Raw genomic sequence first — 20,157 nt, 5'->3', positions numbered from 1 at the left:
GGAGGCTGCAAATTTGAATGAGCCCTGAAAAGGATTTTTTTTTTTTTGCATGAGTAAATTTTCTAGTTGCCAGAAAAAATCATTTTCCCAGCAATGTTACAGGTGTCTCTCTGCCTCCCCTGCCAAGACATCTGCCCGTTGCTGCCTGCTGCAGCCCTCGGAGGGGTTCGAGCTGGAGCACTTGCTATGTTTGACTCTGGGAGCATCCTGCTCCAGCCCTCGCCGTGGCGGCTCCGAACAGAGCCTGCCAAAACCCCAGCAAACAGTCAAGAAAAGGTTGAGGTACTCGCTGAGCTCCAGCTATTGTACAAGAAATACCCTGAAGCGAAAACAGAGCTCCGAGACATCATCTCACACTCGGCCGCGTCCCCCAGCCCGGCAGGCACCACGCAGTACCAGACAAACTCCTCCAGATAGGATCCAGGCAGAGATGTTTGCTTAACACAGCAGCTCTTTGAAAAGGCAAATAAATGGACAGTGAAGCTACACAGGCATGGCACTGTGCACTGATTTCCGTTTAGCATTTACGCCTCGTGCCAGGAAAGCCTGACTCATGAATATGAAATCAGAAGGAAAGGAAGAAAGCAGTTGTTCATTGTTAGAGCTTCGAATGGAGCATGTAGGGGAAATTAGCCTTAAAAAAACATGTAGGTTTGAAAAGAGGAGGGGTGGGCTCTAACAGTTTGGTGGGTTGGAAGATCTCAACTCTGCAGCCATGGGATAATCCTTAGCGGGGCTCTCCCTGCCTGCAGGATTTGACCATGAGGTGTTGGAGAGGGGATGGAGAGCTGCAAAAGGGCCCTAAAACTAAGAGATTCCCACGATGAGGCTGTTGCTCACATAGAGGAAGTAAGTCAGGACCTCGATATTCTTGGAGCTCCCAGAAATCCTCCAAAATGACACTGGGAAAAAATAGTGAGCAGTGGCAGGTTGGAAGAGCCATTTAATAAGTGTCAGAAATAGGAAAATTAGCCAAGAGCAACCTCCAGGGGAAAGGAAGAACCTCAGAGAGGAAGTCAAACCAGGTGCAACAGTTTGAAGGAGAAAGCTCTCATTTAACTGAGCCTTAATTGGGTGAGAGTGAAAGGCCCCAGACCACCAAACCTGCAGCTATGCAGGATGTGCTCTGAGTTAGGACAGTGCTGTGGAGGTGAGGAACAGCTTTGGTCAGGCTAATGCAAGTGTGGCTCAGTTTCATGTAATATAGCTTTCTTCCAGACATTTTGGTGGGATGCTGATCTTCTTTTTGCAGCAATTCTTGCCAAAGATGAGCTGCTTTTACCCTCAGCCTAGCTCAGCCCTGGTGCCAGGTTCTGGGGAGGAATTGACATCTTTAAGTTTTGTGGGTCAGCAGAGCACAGACAGGGTGCTATGGCAGTGAGTATTTTTGATGGTATCAAGAAGTAGGAGGCAGGTAGAGACATGCTGGTCTCTACTGCAGAGAGGAAAGGGCTTCATTTGCAAAGCAGCTCATCATATGCAGCCATGGGAGCAGCTCAAGGCAGTGAAGAAAGCTGCCATCCCTGCTCTTGTCTTCATGGGAAGCTCCCCAGCTTGCATCTTGGTAATTCCAGTACCCTTAAAATATTATGAGAGCTCATTAAAAGGCATAGAGTAAGGAAGCTCTCCACACTAATGAAACATTAGGCAGATATTCCAGGAATGAACTGCAAGGAAAAGGTGTCCTCATGGCAGCTTCAGCGATGGTCTGGCTTGTGCAGTCATGTAGGTGTGAGTGATGGTGTGGTGGATCTGTGGGGATGCCTTGGGTTCTCCTCACCTGCGTGGCCCCTCTGTGGCAACGCATGGTCATGGCTATTCCACAGATGCAAACTTGCATGGTCACGGTTATTCTGCTGATGCAAACTTTGCCCCGGAGCTGGGCTCTGCGGAGCTGCCTGGCAGGGCTCTTCTCAGCCCCATGCTGGCTACTACAGTTTCAAATAGCTGTTGACAAGCAGGGTGCACTTGATGTGAATAATTAAAAAGCCTGCTGTGTATTTAAATAGTTCAGAGGCAGCCTTGGAGCTGAGTGTGTGAGCAGGAGGCAGCTAGTATGTGAGCGACTGCTGTTGTCTTTGGAGGATATCTAAGGAAAGAGGTGGGAAAAGGATTGATATCCAGTGGGAAGAGCTTGATGCGCCTTCCAAAAGGAGAAGGGCTGGTGCTGGCAGCTTGATCCTTCAGGGATTTGTGTAGTCTATTATACACTGAGAGGAGATCAACTGCTGAAATGTCTCTCCTTGCTGATTTTGCTGATGGACCAAAATATTTTGGCACCAAGCTCTGCCTCCTGGTCCTGCTCTTGCTCCTGCTGGCAAAAGGAGGGAGATGAATGACAAGAAGATCTCACAGAAGAACTGAGGCTCTTGCTAAGGGCTTTTTAGGGGGATTTTGTTCGAAATGCAGCTCTTTGGGAGACTACTTCTCTGAGGAAATCTTGGAAAGGGTGTTTTGGAGTGTTGGACAGAAAACAGCAGAGCACATCAGAGTTGCTACCGTGGCACAGGCAGTCTTGGACAGCTCCCCTTCCCATGGATGCTGCGAGCATGCACGGAGCCTGAGGAGCAGGATGCTCCCTCTTTAGCAAAGATGTCATTTCCCCAAGATGTTCATTAGACACTGCAATGCAAATAGCTTCCACATGAACAATTACAGAGTTTCTCCGCAGCCTCCTAGCTGCTGGATTCCCTCTGTTCCTGTGAAGCTGTTGCTACCCCCAGCTGCTGCCAATCTTTTATTAAAATAGTGATTTAACCCCACTGCTGAAGGTGCTGAGGGTGTTTAATGCCGTGTGGGGAGGTATCAAACACTATATTAGTGTCAATGCAGCTGGGGCATGGAGCTGGGCAGCTGTAAGTCACTTCTTTAGGAAAAAAAAAAGTGTTTCTAGCTGGGGGTGGAGGTGACATTTCTCATGAAGTAGCTTCAGGTTGATTTAGACAGATGGGTTGACCATATGCATATATAAGTATATTTTGCTGAGAAGAACTTGGGCAATTCTAATTTTGGGTCACCGTGAAGCGATTTTCTTTTTTTTTTTCTACACTTTTTTTAGCTCAGCCATTGATCCCAAAACTTGGTTATGTTCACAGCTCTGCCGTAAATACCTTCAGGGCAGACAAAAGCAGAATTTGTAATGGACGCAAGAGCAAAAGGTCTTTGGGAGACTGGGGCAGAGCGAGTAGGAAGGGACGTGTCTGTGGAAAGAGCTTTCCAGAGGAGCGCAGAAGGCAGCCTGGCATCTTGTCCTTCCTCATGTGAGGAGAGCAAGCTCTCATCTCCTACCCTGTCCTGTGGCCCTTTGCCCACGTAAGGTAGGAGCTCACAAGATCATCAGATCAGTGTGCTTCTCCCTGAGGACGGCGGAATGTTATCCATCTAAAGATTTCCTTTAATTTAGAACCATGTAGAGTTTGAAAAGCCCTTCAAGTTCACTTGGGCTGATGAATTGGTAATTGAGTGTACCTGCATGTCGGTGTCGTCCTCGCCTCCCTCTGCATTTGTATCAGCCTGTGTTTGTTTTCCCGAGCTGTAAATCACTCGGAGCTTGGAGAGGCTTTTATCAAATCCTGCTAGGAGCCAGTAGCTTTCCCTTTCACAAATGCATCACTAATGCCACGTGGAATTCATTGGCTTTGCTGCTCATTTAAAAACAATGAGGACGTTATTAAATGAAAAAATTCCTTAGCAACGGCGGGGGTAAGGCAAAGGAGCAGAATTGCTCCTGTCTCTTCAGTGCTCCTTGAGTCTAATATCTGTCCCATTGATCTCCTAATACGCTCTGCTTTGAAAGCCTGATTTATTGCCCTATGCTCTCTTATCTCTCCATGTGTCTCCGTCCTTTAGAGAACTCATTGTTCTAGGCTTCATTAGCAGCCCACAAGGTCTGCCCGCTTGCCCTCGGCCCAGGCTCCCACGAGCAGCATGGTGCTTCCTCCACTCAAGCCTTGCCCCTTTCTCTGTGCAATCTGGCCTGACCCCTGCCAGCAGAGGACCCAGGATGAGTTTTTGAAGATGTTTTCTGAGGGATAAGCACCTGTTTTAAGGGAGTCATCCATTTTTTTTTCAGTTATGGCTTCCAGTTTTTCCAGTTATGGCTTAAATGTGTTTGGTGTCTACCTCAGGATGGTGATGTGGCTTGAGATACATGACTCAATCAGCTGTAGAGGAACCCTAATCAACCAGCCCTGTAAAGGAATTTCCTATTTAAATGGCTAGTGAGGCAGGATGACTTTTACCTCAAGGCCTGATCTTGCCCCCTGGCACGGAGTGACTCAAGATGATGTTTCTGTTGAGTTCCTGAAGAGATATTCCCTAAAGCAGGCTATGGGATTACCTGGGATCACGCGGCCAGTCGTGGGAGACAAGGAGGGAGCCAATATCAGCACTCCAGCATCAAACCTATGGATAAAATGCCTGCCCTTATATGCTATTTTGGAGTATCCCTGTTGGGTATAGGGTACGTGGGTACACGCACTGGCAAAATTCAGCTGTTCAGTCCAGTCGTGCTGGCTCTTTCTCCATGTTATCCCACAGGCATGAGACCAATTGTGGGATAATGTGTTCCCCATGTTATCCCGCAGCCCGGAGACCAATTTGGCAAAAGGGAATTTCAAGCAAAAGATTTGCCAGCCTTGATGTGCAATTCTGAAGGCCAGTCTGGTCCCAGCTGACTCATCCAATGAGAGAACCAAGACGTTGCCATGTGACTTGTGCAGCTCATAAGCACAGCCTACATTTTGAATATAGATTATTTTCAATGAACTGTTACGGTGATATTTGCTCAGGGGGAAAAATGGCAAATTATTTCCATTAACAAATAAATGTGAGAACTTTGCAATCTGTGTGTGAACATTTCATGAGCATAAAATGAGGTGAAGTTTGCCAAACAGATTATTCATTATGAATTGTTCACTCAGCTCTAATTGCTTGGGTCTAATTGTTGTTAGAGGACTGTGTGATGCCTTTGTAACATGCAGTAAAGGTCAGGAAAGTGCTAGTAAGAATGACTCCATGATAAGTCAAGCTTTTCCCTAGGCGTAATGGGACTCTACCTGCTTAGTTAAGCAACAGATGTGCAGATGTAAATGACATTATATGAAATCCTTTTGCCACTGTGCAGTCCAGATAGCTAGCAGAGAGTGAGGTGATTTTTTAATTATTATTATTTTTTTCTTCCCCCCCAATTCCCACACTCTCAGCAGAAGAAATAATTAAATTTACATGCAGAATCCCCATCTTCTCATGCATAGCACTGTGCAACTAGACTATGTCTTAGCTAACTGGATTAGAAATTACTCATGCCCTGATCACGGATGAGAAAGCACAAGCTAGAGAAGAATTCAGTTTAGCTTTCTAATCTGTAGTGCTAATTGCAGGCCTTGTGCTTAGGAAAGGTACTACTTTTTCTTCTTAACTTGACAAACTTTATCTGGAAATCCAAAGAAACAACCAAAAAGAGAACCACAATATCTATCTTTCATCGCCATTTTCTGAAATGAAGCCAGACTTTAAAGGCTTGCCTATTTGGCCTTTCATTTTGCAGGATATGTGCCCATCTCAAAGATACTGGGTTATTTGTCCTTCTCATTCCCATAATATTCTCATGTGATCTTCACCCTCCTGGATATCACTGACCCAACCTGTGCTCAAATACCTGTCATTGTTCTTGTGCTGCTGTCCTTCCCTTTCCAGTTCAGACATTATATTTCATAACTGACCTCCAACTACCTATTGCTTCCTTGTGACACTTGGCACCCTTGTCTACCTGATTGATTAGCCTATTATGTTCTCCAATCTCCTGATGGCTTACAGATTGTCTGGTATATGTCACAGGATTGCTTTTTTTTTTCTCTGTAATATTTATTCTTGGAGTTTTGCAACACCCTCTGGCTAATGTTCTCTCTCCCCATTCACTGTCCTCCACCTGCCTTACTTGCAAAAGTCTAGTTTGGGGGGAAAAAAAAAAAAGAAATCTTTTACAAAAATGCTGCCTGCCATGAGTTCAGACACGTATTGGTTAAAAACTACATTTAAGTGACTGCTGTTTTTGAAGGGGCTCTTTATTTTCTTTGCATTATTTGGAGGTAATAAAGTGTCACCACATCAGACTTTGATTGGTAGCACGGTTTGGAAGGCAGCTCTCTCTGGAAAATTTCTTCACCTGCATAAATCAATGAAACAGTGACAGATTGGGGAGCAATGTTGTATTTAAGGATGTGTGTAGGTAGGACAGTTTTGCCTTGCTGGGGTAGAGGTCTGGGACTTGTCCCAGATCCATCCATCTCCCCACATTTGTCAAGGTTGTCCAGCTCTCTGATACTGTTCTAGGCTTATCCCAGCTCTGTCCATCACTCTGACGTTTAATTAACTTCTCTGTTCTGCTGGATCTTGCATTGGATTTGTGTTGTCTTTCTGAAATATTTCCTAGGTCACATCTGAATAATAAGAGCAGGAGGAATAATAAAATAGTTGTCCCTGATATAGTTATTATGTTGCTGATAATAAAACAAGACATTGAATATAGTGATCATGATGCTGTTACAGTTATTGTCCGTTACTCAGCCTCTACTGGTTGTCTAGCATCACAGGTGAGCAAGAACTCGACCACATTGGTGAGGATAGAGGGCCCTGGCCAGATGAGCAAAGCTAGCAGAGAATAAACAGAAAGGAGGTTAGAGGTGAAGAGTGGGGACAGAAGATGATAAAATCTCAATTAAGATTTAAGTTTGCATTTACAAGGCCAATGCCATGTGTAAGGATGGTTAAGCTTGTTAAACTCTGCCCATGCTGGGTTGCTTGTTGATGGCAGCCCAGCTCAGTGGTGGTGGTAGTGGCTCCTCTCTCCTCAGGAGCACTGCGTTGATATTTGTTTTGTACCATCTGCCTTGTACATGTTCAGGGCTGTCCATCTTCCTCATAGCTTTTTCAGTTCCCATATAGTTTTCCTCACATTCTTCTTACTTCAGTCCTAGATCCACTTCTAACATCTGATACAGTCCCACCTCCACTAATAGGTGTATTTCTTTCCTTTGAGTTACTATGTTGAGCAGCCAATCTCTTGGATGCTGGTCTGTCCCTTGTTCCTCTTCCCTTTCATATCTGGCCTTTCTGAGTCTGATGCACTACCTGACGGTCCCTGGGACAACCAAGCCGTTGGCATTTTATACAAGCCATTGTATAAATTACAGCTCTTCTATATGGAATTCCTCCTTACATTTTCTTTTTTTCTTTTTCCCTTGCAGTTCAAATACTGGGCTTGGTGACCCACCTTCCAGGATCCTTGATGCTGTGTCCAGCGTGCCTCCCAGCCCCTACAGACAACTAAGCAACATTGATGACTTCAGCAGGAACCAGCAGCAACACGCAGGCCCGAAGGTAATCTCTCTGATTGTGTCTGTAGAATGGAGAGGTAGGCTGATGCACAAGCTGATGAGAAACATGTGGACATAGGACAGTGCGGGAAAGGACTGTATAGATGGAAGGTTGAAGTATGTGGATATTTTCCTCGGACCCAGAGTGCAGCATTCATTTCCAAGAAGAAAGGCTGGTGCAGATGTAGACAACATGTTGGTGTTGTTTTGTTTATTTTAGATGAAATTCATATACCCCTGTTATCCTCGGTGGAAAAAAAAATCCATATTCCTTGAAGTTTAAGTGGGATGTATACTTCCATCCCAACTCCTTCAAAATTGTGTTTTACAAAGCAGAAAGAGAACATCAGGTTCATACTGGTGCTGTAATTTAGTTTTCTAAGATCAGAGTTTGCCATGTGTTTCCTGCTGAAATGACTAGCTATGGGCTCTAAGAAATATTCCCCCTCTCTCTCATCTCTACCTTGACACTCTAAAAAGGGTTTTCATCAATCCACCGAAAGAGAGAGAGAGAGAGAGAGATAACTTTTGTATAAAAGTGCACAGTAGACAGGGTTGGGTTTTTTGGGTAGTGTGTTATTTTTTTTGTACTGTTATTATTTAAAATATGCTTTTTAGGAGGACAAAAGAGAATGGTTTAATGGAAACAAATTTCTATAGCAAAATGCGCAGCTGGATAAAAAAAGATTACTTCTGTTATTGCTTGGGTAGACAGGTAAATTTGGAATTTGAGTACAAAAGGTGTTTAAAAAGTGTGCTTAAACTTCCCTTCCGTATGCTGTTGAAATTGAAGAGAATAATTTCAGGAGAAAAACTTTTCTCTGAGCCTCCATTTCCAGCATTGTCTAGTCTATGGCAGCAGCCTTTCTCCACAGCTATTATCTTGCTTTCACCTTTTCTTCTGCCTCATCTGTTCTTTTTTTTAGAGTAAATGCAGTGTAGGTGAAAGGTGTGCAACTACAGGAGCTCGCAGGCTGTGTGGACCATAGGGCTTGAGCCAGTCTGTGAGGAAGGAGCCAGAGGTAGTGCCAGAGGTTTGTGGACACCTCTGAAGGCCAGAGGGGACATTGAAGGGTGGGAAGGAAAAATGAACAGCCTTGCCAGGGTTAATGTTCTTAAAAGCAGGCACAAGTCCAGAGCTTCTAGGATCTGTTTTAAGATGAGACTTTTTTTTTTTTTTTTTTTTTTTTTTTTTTTAACTGATTAGAATTGGTTAAAAGCATTGCTGAAGGTAAGTAGAGTTTAAGTGCTCAGGTTCCTCCAGGCACACAGAAATCTCAACAGTGCAGACAGGCAGCAGCACGTGTTCTGATGGATCCAAAGCCAATGAGTTACAAGTATGAGTGCCAAACAGCAGGCTTAGGACATGAAGAATTCTGTTACTGAGATGGTCAGTCCTGCATCTCAAAGATGCTTGCATCAAAGACTCCTTCAGGATTTTCACAACTGAGTGTTATACCAGTTAGTGCCAACTTACCAATAACATAAAATGCCCATAAAATGGGCAGGCATGCTCTGTGCTCATGCCTGCCACAGAGCAGCAGCAGAAGAGTGTTGTGAGATGAATAATTTTGGATTGGTCTCTGGACCCTGCAAACAGTAATTGCAACCAATGGTCCCTTCTCCCCACCTTAGTTCCTCCTCCATCTCTCCCACCCTCTGCAAGGGCTGGGTCAAAGGCTGCTAAGTCAGTATCACAAATATTGCTCCTTTCCATGGTAGTTATTGTCTCTTGTGTTCACTTCCCAGAAGCCTTTTCATAAGCAAGAGGATATTTTCAAGGGTTGCAAGCATTCATCTCAATATACGTTTTCATGGAAGAGCTGGAGAAGTAATAGACTTTATTAGACCAGTTGAAAGGAGTGCATGAGTGTAATATTGTGCGAGGAGGTCAGAGGGCTAGAGAGGAGAGGTCCTCTGAGATTGCTCAGTTTATTGCGTGAACTGAAAATTAGATGTTGCTGTTCAGTTTGGCACCATTCTTCATGTTATGTAGGCTCCATTGCAAACAGACAGTACTGAAATCTCCTGCACTGGAGCAGCAGCGTTACAGAAGCCACCAAGCAGTAGGATTTGCGGTGAAGAGTAATATCTTTGATTAGGTGAAAAGGCAAGCTTGGAGGTAGTTATGTTCACAGCTCTTGGTTGCTTGCTCTGGGAGCACATCCCTGTATGAGCTTGGTGATGGTCTGCACAAGTGTAAGGAGATGAGCCCTGGCCAGGTCATGTCTGACACAGGAGGCTCTGCAAGCAGATAGCTGGCTGATGCCCTGGTGCATGAACCCTTCTCCAAATGGTTTTGCACGATGAGCAGATAAATAAAAATCATCTCCTGGGCAATTCACTCCATTCATCAATTAAATTGTTTGCTGCGAACAGTTTGGCCCCATCTAGCTCCAGGATTTCAGCCTTGTAATTTTGCTGGCAGAGGGTACCAATGCCGTGTCCGCAAAATCTGCCTGCCAATTGCTTCCCCTGCTAAGCATTTTCTAGGCTAACGATCCCGAAAATCTTGCCAGCAGCCCGAGCTCTGTCCCTTTCAGGGCAAGCCGCTCATTTGAATGTGAGCACCTCTAAATGACTCCATCTGCTAAGTGACTTTCGTAAAGAAAAGATTACAGCAGGAGTTATCGCCGTGTCCTCAGGTTATAACCCTGTTATAAAATGGGCTGAAAAAAAAAAAGGGGGGGGAGGAGGGGCTGCAAAATGTGCAGAGCCACCTGGGTGACTGTCTGCTTGATTATTTTCTTTCTCATCAGATAAATTAAAATCCTAGCAAAAGGAATCATTGCTCTCTCCCAGATGCAGGGTAACCTGCCACGTGATGTGGACGCTGGTCACAGGTTGGCAGGGAGAAAGGGCTTCCCACTTTTCCATGACTTCTGTGCCACCCACAAGGTGCTGGATGGCAGAGATATGAGCTCTGGGCATGGGGCTGCATTATTGCACCTATTCCCTGCCTCCATCTCTTGCTGAGCAAGAAATCCAGAGATTTTGAGGTTATATCTTCTTAACGTCTCATGAATCTGTCTGTCTACCTGCTGGCAGTCACTAGGGTTTTGCTTTCCTGTAATATTGTTGACTTTTGAACAGCAGCACTTCTGTATGTGAAATCAAGGATAATGGAACTAGTTTTAAATACTGGCTTTGACCTCAGAACTCTTCATTACTTTTACTTTACAAATCAGGCATACTGAGACATATCCAGAGCAAAATAATCCCGATTGTGGAAGTATTGTCAGCCAGGACCTGCTGCCCTTCAACACTGTGGTCTTCAGTATTAGGGTGACTTGCAATCATTATCCCTCCAGCAGCTGCTCTGTCCCTGTGCCGATGAACCAGGCTATTTTATTTTATTTTATTTTATTTTATTTTATTTTATTTTATTTATTTTTAATCAGAAGAATGGAGCTTTAAATTCTTGGGTAAAATTCACTAGCCAGGAGGTCAGATTGCTGAGTTATAATGGTGCCTTCCAGCCTAAAATATCAAAAAAATCTTTGTACTACATAATCCCACGTTAAATTCAGGTGATTTAAGGCATCCATGGCTGTGGACGTAAAGTATGCTTATCTGCTTCTGAGGTGGTTCTGTAGTTTGAAATTAGGCCACTGTTATACCACAGTATTTACATAGGAGGAAAAGCTTCCAGCAAGGTTGAGCTATTAGGGACTGTAATTCATTTCTCGGCCGATGTGGAGGAATCCCTGCTGCTAATGAACACTCAGGCTGGGAGTGGAAGGAGAGCGGGATCTGGCTGGCAGAGCGAGGCTTGGAGGGAGTCTGGCACGATGAGAATGCTTGAGAATGTCGGATTCCTGGTTGAGGGTGGGCAGGGCAGAGTCTTCATTTCTTCCCAGGCTCCTGCCCACAGGATTTCCCATGCCACTGCCTCCTGTCCTTGTCACCCTGCCTCTGGCAAGCAGCAGGACCCTCGTGGCGCATGGAGCACTGAAGCCTCTTGCGATGTGCGTGGCCATGTAGGCCAGTGTAGCATAGCAGCGGAGATGGAGCGAATTCCTCCCTGAGACTCTCAAGGAATCTGCTTACAGCCCAGAGCTCTGATTGCTCTTTCCTTTGTCTGCGTAGCGGTAACCACACATGTTCCCTGAAATTACTTGGCTTTTTATTCGGTTTTGTTCCAAAGTCAGGCCTAGCCTACCAGCCCTAGAGCAGACAGACATGGAGTCCCCTTCAGGGACCGAGGTAGATGCAGACCTTTCCTAAAGAGTAGTTAAATAGGGAGAAGATGCTTTGAAACCTCCAAGATGATGGACAGGCAACATCTTGGGTGCCATGGGCCCATTCCCAGCATGCGGCCATCACATCAGAGTGGAGGCATTTGGCTGATGGGATTAAGCTGAGACTCTTCTTTGAGGCAGTGGGGCCTCTATAGCTCCTGCCCACAGTCTCCCTCTGCCAAGCCCACCCTAGCTACAAATTAAAGCCAGGAAATCAAAGACTTTCCTGCCCCTCTCCTGCTGTGATTCTCTGGTGCTGACATTAACACCAAAATGGCTGACATTAGCTTCATATGTGACTTAATAACCCTTTGGGAGGCTAAGTGACCAAACCAGTATGAGGTTCAGTGTGTGCTGAGAAACCTGATCAGCAAACGTTGACTGGAGGAGAGTCGCGGACTGAGCACCTCATGCAGGGGCTCCATAGGCAGCGGGTGCGAGGTTGGACCCAGTTGAGGGACAGTGGTGGCTCCTGGGCAGTGTTGACAGTGGCACCGTGGCTGCCACAGGCCTCCCACCAGCAGCTCCACAGCAGGATTTCCAGGCAGGGCTTGTGGCCCAAGCTGTGGTTGCTTCTCCTGTGGCCACCACCACAAGGGGTGCAGGAGTGAAGTGGCCTGGTGCCAGCAGGACTGTCCTTCCAGGGGTTGTGATGGAGAGGGGTCAATCAGCACCAAATAAAAGCCTGGATTGAACAGAGCCTTGCAATGTGGGCACCAAAGGAGATAAAGGTTGCCCCAGCTGAGCCTGTGGATCGGTGTATGAAGATCTAGCAAGGAGATTATAAGGTGTTCCCAGGCAGAAGACGGTTTCTGTTTCTTTGCAATGACACGTAGGTGGAATGGCCTGGGAGGCTGGGGCCGATGACCTCCCCGAGCACGTGGGCAGTCCTGAGTCCCATGGACTAAGCTGGGGCTGGGCTGATCCTGAGGACTAAGGGCTCTCCAGAAAAGCAGCTTCTGAGTCCCAGCCTGACACCTGCGCCTTGTCCGGCCTCCCGGGGCTGCGGAGGAGGCAGCGCTCAGCACCCCGTGTCTGCTCTGCAAAGGGAATACTCCTGGTTGGCTTCCTTTTTAAAAAACAGAATTGAAGCTAGGAGCTCTTGTCAGACTTGTCTTCCTTCCTCTTGGAGGTTAAGGGGCTGGAAATGTGCACTAAAGTCACTTTTCCTCAATTAAATTCACCCCAATATGTGACCAAGAGGTGCAGCTCCTTGGTCAGACACAAAATACAGCACCGTTTGAGATGAGTGGTGCTTTCTAACCGCCTTCAGACTCTATGTGTCTCACCAGTGGGAAAACAGGAATATAGAGACCCAAAGGCCCTGCCTGGTTTGCGAGGTGGTGTCCCAAGAGAGGCTGGTTTTCAGAGGCTGGGCTGTGCCAGCAGTTTTTCCAAGTCAGGCTCCACTGAGGATCTGAAGTCATCTGGAGCTTGTAAGAATTTAGGACCAAAACAGCTTCTTAAAGAAAGTCTGCACTAATGATTACATTATGTTTAAGAGGCACATTTGTACTAACTAAATGCAAAATAGTTTACATGGCAAATATTTCCCATTAAGCTCATTTCTACATGAAATGCTAACAGATTGAGATTATGACTCTAATGATTATTTTTATTGCTGGTTTGCATTTAAATGGCATAAATTTCCCCCTACTGTTCTCTCTTTGGGTTAAATCAATAGAACCTATTAAGAAGGTTACTCTTCCTCTAAGATTCCTCCTTCTCTGCTTTCTGTCTCATTTCCATTTATGCCCTTTTTATCCACCCACCATGAGAGATTTTTCAGTGCTGCCTCCAGCACGTTCATGCCCAGGGAGCTTTGAAAATCTCCTGTGGCAGAGCAGAGTGAATCTGGGTTTTGCTGAGCTGGGGCACAACAGCAAAACTCAAGGGCTGCTAGACAGGTCCTTTACTCAACTTTGGCCATATGGCAAGCAGATATATAACATTATCTGTTTCCAGATATATATAACATATCTGGAAACAGATAGAGCAGCTATACTAATATAACAGCTATAACATTTTGCTTCCTCACCTATGGGCACTCCTGCTGTGCTCCTTTGAACAGTGGCCGTGGCTCATCTAGCGGGTGCCGGATTTCTGTTTGGAGAGGAATAATCCCAGCACATACACGGTGAAAGCCATTAAGATGCTGACCTTTAAATTGGACTCCTTCCTGCTCCTGTAGGAAGGAGGAGGGTGGGGTGCCCAGATTTTATTCATTTTAATGACAAATCCCTCACGTGGAGGCTTTGAAATCAGCCTTACGCAACGGGACTTGGCATCCCTGTGCAGGGGACATGTCTCTGCTCTCCCTGCACAGTGCCAGGCCCCTAGCATCACCCTCAGCCTAGGATTATCTGTGAGCAGCCGAGTGGGGTTTGGACTTCCCAGGCCCTCCCAGGGCAGAGGCACCAGGCCTGAGCAGAAATAACTGCTTTATCCAGGTGCCAGCATGCAGGGGCTTATGAGCTTAGGGCAGCACCAGTACAGGGATCTCCATGCTCTTTAATCAGTATTGCTGACCTTTCTTTCCTCCATTACTCTCAGCATCACTTCTTCCAGCTTAATTTGCATAGGTTTCATGTTAGGCATGTTTTTGCTTTATTCCTGTTATCCCATTACCCTGGATAATCAAAGTTGGCTGTAATAGAAACCACAGAAACAATTTGCTTACCCCGCTATTACAAGATACTCCCTTTCCTAAGCCTGCAAATGCCATTCTGTGGTAATGCTAATTACCTGTGCATATAGAAAGTAAAGTGAACGACAGTGGGATCCTTTGGGATGATAGGGATTAAAGCAAGATAAGATGTTCTGCTCCTCTTTCTCTGTGCTCAGTGTCCCTGTCCTCAGTGGAAATGGTTTTGCATTCATAGGATAAAATGTAATAGGTGGTGGGAGCAGTTGGCCTGTTCCTGCATAGTTACCTGCTCTCTCCAGCCTGGCAGAGGGGAGGAGATGCCCAGAGGGAGGGGAGGCAGCACCCAGTGCAGGTTTGGTGCTCATGCCCCATTTATCTTGCATGCTGGGTGGGCCTGTTCACTCTCTGTCAGGGAGATCCCATAATTGTTCCTGTATCTCTGGCAGCTGATGCAGTGGGGGCTTCAAAGCAGGCCAGTTTCTGGAGGGAATGAGGAAGACGGTAATGAGAAGTGGGCAGTTATCAGTGGAAGAAGCATGCAGTGGCACGACAGGCTGCTCATGCTGTCCCAGGGACCCCTCTTTGCTTTCCATGTCATAGCTCCTTAGGCTCAGATACAGTCCATCCCTGCAGATACATGGGGGCAGTTTCCCACCGTTTGGATGCAGCATCCTCCCAAAGTCTCCCATGGGGCTTGCTTTTGAGTGTCAGCCAAATGAAGAGTGACTTATGCAGCCAGGCGTGCGTGAAGAACCGTCGGAGCTCGCAGCACAGCAGAAATCCCACTCAAGTCCACCCACCCACGTGTCGCTGCGCTTCCCAATTCCTCTGTGAGCGCCGTCCAAAATGTATCCGCGTGGAGCAGCTGGCTCTGCTCCAACAGGCACTCCTTGGGCACACGTGGATGATCTGCATGTATGTTCATGTATCCAGACCATGTATTCCTGCATCCTTGTGGAAGAAAGATGCAGGGGAATGGTTATAGAGCCCTCGTTCCCTCCACCCCCGTTCCTGAAATTGTGGAGAAGCTGTTATTTATCTGTGCTCCAATAATCACTGCACCTTTGAAGAAATACTTGTGTTTGGGATTTTACCACGTCTTTCATCCTCCGAGTCTGTCAGAGAGCTTTACGTAGTTATGAGTCAGAGAGAGGCATCAGTTGAGATATTCTGTAGATGTAGCCAGCGGCTGGTGTGTGTGTGTGTGTGGAGGGTTAAAATTAATGTATATGCACATCAATATGCAAGCCTTAGTGCCTTGTTCTGCTCGCAAGCCTTACGGTCAGTAAGATGCTTTGAAACTGCACCCTTGTTTCTCCTTTAAAGAGGCAGGTTGTTGGTACAAGGAGCTGCAACTGCCTTTGGAAATGCTCTAGTGAGATGCAAAGAGATTTATTAGCTGGTGCAGTCAGGGCCCTGCCTGTTGCACAGAGCAGACTCAACACAGCAGCAAAGCTGGTCCTTGCACTGTGAAAGTCTTCTCCGCCCTATGAGAGTCCTGAACTGACCTAAAATGCAACAGGAAAAGTACGTGGTAGGGTCAGATCTGAGCTCTTGTACAGTCAGACCAAGAATCAAGCTCCTTGCCTTGTTATCAGTCACCTGGGATGTTTTACTCATGATCAAAACCAATCTGTGAGCTGTAGATTCAGGACCCCAGCCAGCATCAGCTTTCATCTAAGAGGGCATTTGAAAACAAAATATAAACAGAACTTGCCTTGAAAGAAAGGGTTTGGGGGATGGAAAATTGGAAACTCCATTGCTGAGTGCAGTTGGAGATTTCTTCTAGTTTCACATGGCTGAGGCCTCAGTAAACTTCCTCTTAACTTCTCTGAGACAGTCCATCATGATCTGACCCTTCAAATGAAAGGTCTGGAGTTAAGCAGCTGGGATTCTGAACTGCAGCCCCAGCCTCTGCCAGTGGAGTTAAGCAGTATGCTGAAACAGCCCGAAGCTTTCTGTGGAAATTGTGCTCCACGCTGGTCTGGCTCTAAAGAGTCAAAGGTTGGATTTGAGGGCTTTGTTTCTCTGCGGTTCAAAGGAAACAACAGCTGGATTTTAATTGGCACCCAATGATGTGACAGGTTGCTGGGGCAGCCCTGAAAAGCGACAGGAGACAGGCAGGGATGGTCATGTTTGCAGTGCCCAGGTACCTGCCACCCATCCGCAGGTGTTCCCCATCATGGGAGGTTTGTGCTGGAGATCACAGTGATAATGAAGCTGTTTTCTTACCGTTTGCGTTTTCTGATAGTGCCGCTCGGGCTCTTCTCACTCCCCTGCCTGTTGCCCAGCGGTCTCTGGTCCAGCATCAGGATGGTGTCTGCAGGAGGCCACATGGGCTGGGATGCAGTGGTAGGTAGATGCGCAGCGAGTTGCAGGTCAGTGCGGGCTGCTTGGAGGAAAGCAGGCGCAGCTTTGGCTCTTAGGTAGTCATCAGTGCTGTGGTGCAAACCTCCAGGTAACTTCATCTCTGGAGTGCAAGACAGTCCCATGACAGCTCATGGGACAGAGTCAAGTAGGGCTGGAAGCTCTTCCATCAGCCAAAGCTTGGATATTGTTAGAGCTGCTCTTGGAGGTCGGGTTCTGTCTGGTGGCAGTGTCTACACTCGGACAAGGGGCATGAAGTGATACATGAAGCAGACGCTTATTTTTCATGAGCATGTGCTGATTTGGAAAATTTCCCACTCATTATGTGAGATGTGGCAGGTGTGGTGCGCATCCAGGGAAGGAGTGAGGAGGATTAGTAGTGGGTATTTTCAGTCCTTCCTTGGGTCTGTAGGGAGCAGAGTGACCCAGTTCAGTAGCCACAGGCGTCCTCGACCTTAGCAGGATTTGAGGCTCTCAGATCGCTGCTGGATTAAGATCCAACAAGAGCTACAGTCCCTGCTCTCCTTTCCTCTGCCCTGTGAGCCAGAAGGCTCTCTGGATAGCAGCTCCAGCTGGTGCTTTCATTAATGCAGAGATGCATGTGAATTACTGCACACAAACCTTCTCCAGCATGAACGTCCATCAGCTGACCCCGCTCTTGGGTCAGTGGTTCTCCTGCTTACAGATTCTGGCCATGGCAATAAGTTATTACAGGCACTAGGCTGTTATTCTTCATGGAGACCCAGGGCCAATGCAGGTGTCACTCATGCCACAGAACTTGCACTGCATGGCTGGAGTTGCAGGGGAGTAATGTTAGTGCAAATGGGGCCAGGCTTCGTGCCAGGCTCTTAACCCTTCCCACCTGTTTGAGTAGCAGCAAGGTTCCCACCTTCTCCCCTCCGCAGGCTTTGCATCCCTTCATGTCCCAGGGCTCAGGAGCTTCACTACCCACAGCCTCAGCATCTCCCCAAAGCTGCTCTGCTCCTCTAAGGCCAATGCTGCTGATTCCTCCATTCATGTTTATTTTTAGAGCTCTGCCAGGTCTGCCAGCATCATCAGCCCACTTGTCCCAAACCATATCTGTCAGTCCCAAAAGCCCACTGGTGTGGATATCATTATTGCTAGGAACCTTTTTATTTACTGGGACCTTTCTGACACTCCCGTAAACGCATTTCAAAGCCAGAGACATGTAAAAACAAACTGCAAGGAAATCAAGACAGCTAATTAGCCAAAGGTTACTGCTGGGCTCTGTGACTGTCAGCCCTTTTGAAGTTCTTCTTCACACAGCCAGATGTGCACGCGATGCTGCTGCTCCTTTGAATAAATGTCTCGGTTAGCTGAGTGGTTTCATCGCTGGATGTGACTAAGTGCATGTGCAGCCTGTCGCGGCGAGCCTGGGCAGGGAGCTCACGTCCTTTCACCTTGCACGTGGAGAGCGTTTCAGCTGATCAGCTTTTCCCTTGCCCTTCCTCACAGCCCAGTCTGGAGTGTCCAGCCCCAGGAATGAGCAGTGAAGGGACATGAGGCGCTGTTGGTGCCTGGCACCTCCCAAGTGGGGAGTGTGATCAGAGCTGCTGCCGTCTTGGCAGCCTTCCTGAGGATGGGCATCTTGTGTGGAGCCAGGAATGATCCGAGCAGCAGGGTCCCCCCACCAAGAGACAGGGAGAAGAGGGCTAGCTGGGCTGGGGGCTGAAAGGTGGACAAGGTGGCCATGTGAGAGAGGCCAAGCAGGTCATGATGGAGGGCAAGGTGGACTAGACTCAGGATGCTGGGTCCAGAGGTGTGTTTTGTTCATACTGGGGAGCTCAAGTTGCAAGGAGCGCTCCAGAAGATCTAAGGCTCTTGCAGGCTCTCTGTCCCTCCCTACCTGTTGGAGCTCTGTTCTCCAGTTCTCTGGCTGCCTTGGGACCCAAGCTCTGCACAGGGGCTGCAGCTCACCTTTTGTTCAGAGAGAATTTGGGTGCAACAACCTTGGAAGTAACAACATTATTCAGGCTATTCCCTCCTTCCTTCTCCCAGACTTTCCTCCTCTCCTCATCCACCTCATTCTGCTCCTGTTGCCCTCTTGTTTCCCGTTGCTCAGCTGGAGCAGTGCCTGCTCCCTCTGCCTGCTCTTGTCCCCCTAGGCAGCTTTTGCCTCCTTTCCTCTCTCCTCCGTCTTGCTGCGCTCCCTCCTGCTTCCCTCTCCTTCCCAGTATCATGTTTTCTCCCTATGCTGCCTCTCCCAGAACATTAATTTACTGCACATTTTCTTACAGAACTTACACCACAAGTTGGGGCTTTGTGTGCACATGTGCGTATGTGATTTAATTAAACAAAACACAATAAAAACAGGGAAAACAGAAAGCGACACAGACAGACAGCAATTCCCCGCTCTCCGAGGGCTGCGCCTGTCTCTGCCTGTGAAATCAGCCTTGGTGAATCTTGCTGCTGTCGCCACGCAGGGTTTGCTTGGGAGAAACCTTCTGGGTCTCTTGGCTGGGTTTACATCTCTCTGCTGGGACCCTGGCACAGTGGATAAGAGGTGAAGCCCAGAGGAGCTGCTGCTCACTTCAAATAAGCCCTGAGATGCTGAGATGTCTGTGGATGCTCGGATGTGCCACCCAGCCCAGCCCTCTCTGCCTTGCTCTGCCTTCCCTCCTCCTCCATCTCTCCCTTCCTGTCTTGCTTCCTTTTCCTCTCGAATCTGTTTGTGCCGCTAACAGATACTGTTCGTAGCATCCCTGGTTCCCTAGTAGGTCTCACCTCTGCCTGTGCGTGGAAGTAGGAGCGTGAGTGGGTGTCTCTCCCTTGGACACTATTCCTGCTGATTCTTCCCTGGCTCCGTAAATTTATTCTGTGACTCCATCCTCTTCTCTCTAGTGAACTGCTCAGCTGTAAATCTGACAGCTAAAGTGGGTCAGTGAGTATGGAAGGAGGTGGCCCAGGGAAGGGAAGGGAGGAAGTGAGCGGGAGAGGCCGCGATGACTGATTATGGGGCCAGTGTTGGAAGGAGGGCAGGAGAGAGGGGAGAAGGCGAGGGAGATGTTCTTAAAAAATGAAGATTTCAAGGGTTTTTCAAATGCGCACAAAATGCGATTAATGAAATCCTGGCGCTCCGTATCCTCTCCTTAGCAAAAATACTGAGAGCCGAGCTGACCCTCTCGCTGACACTCGCCCCTGCTGCACAAAGCCTGCCCAGGGATATGAAAGGTTGAGCTGCATCATCTTACTGGAGTTTAAAGCCCCTGTGAAATCCTTACAGGAGTCTGGTGTCACTGAAAGGGAACCATCTCCAGGGAGGGGGACCCTGATTAAGGCGCTGGGTTTTGCACCCACTCAGCGAGGCAATTGCCTTTCGCACAAATAGCTGCCAGCCACCTGCAGGTCCACGCTCATCAGGCACCATGCTCCAGAAAAGCAGCAGAGCATCAGCCATGCTCTGAGCCCGTGTCCTCAATCTCCTCCTTTTAACTTCAGAGCCACTTCTTTCCCATGTGGACAGTGGCTTCTTGTGCCACTGGGCTGTCATTGTGCGCTGCTCTGG

General features: G+C 47.5%; 1 long non-coding RNA gene across 1 annotated transcript in view; it reads left to right on the top strand.

Moving 5' to 3' along the window:
• LOC112960016 overlaps positions 1 to 20,157 on the top strand; it is a 72,937-nt gene that overhangs the window by 25,412 nt on the left and 27,368 nt on the right. The window contains exon 2 of the long non-coding RNA XR_003251694.1: positions 7,248 to 7,380. This is a non-coding gene — a long non-coding RNA (uncharacterized LOC112960016). The remainder of the gene's footprint in view (positions 1 to 7,247; positions 7,381 to 20,157) is intronic.

The sequence above is a fragment of the Nothoprocta perdicaria genome, unplaced genomic scaffold (assembly GCF_003342845.1).
Source record: "Nothoprocta perdicaria isolate Ctin4 unplaced genomic scaffold, notPer1 scaffold_12, whole genome shotgun sequence".
Taxonomy (NCBI): domain Eukaryota; kingdom Metazoa; phylum Chordata; class Aves; order Tinamiformes; family Tinamidae; genus Nothoprocta; species Nothoprocta perdicaria.
The sequence above is the reverse complement of the archived record's forward strand: the minus strand, read 5'-3'. Positions and strand labels throughout refer to the sequence as shown.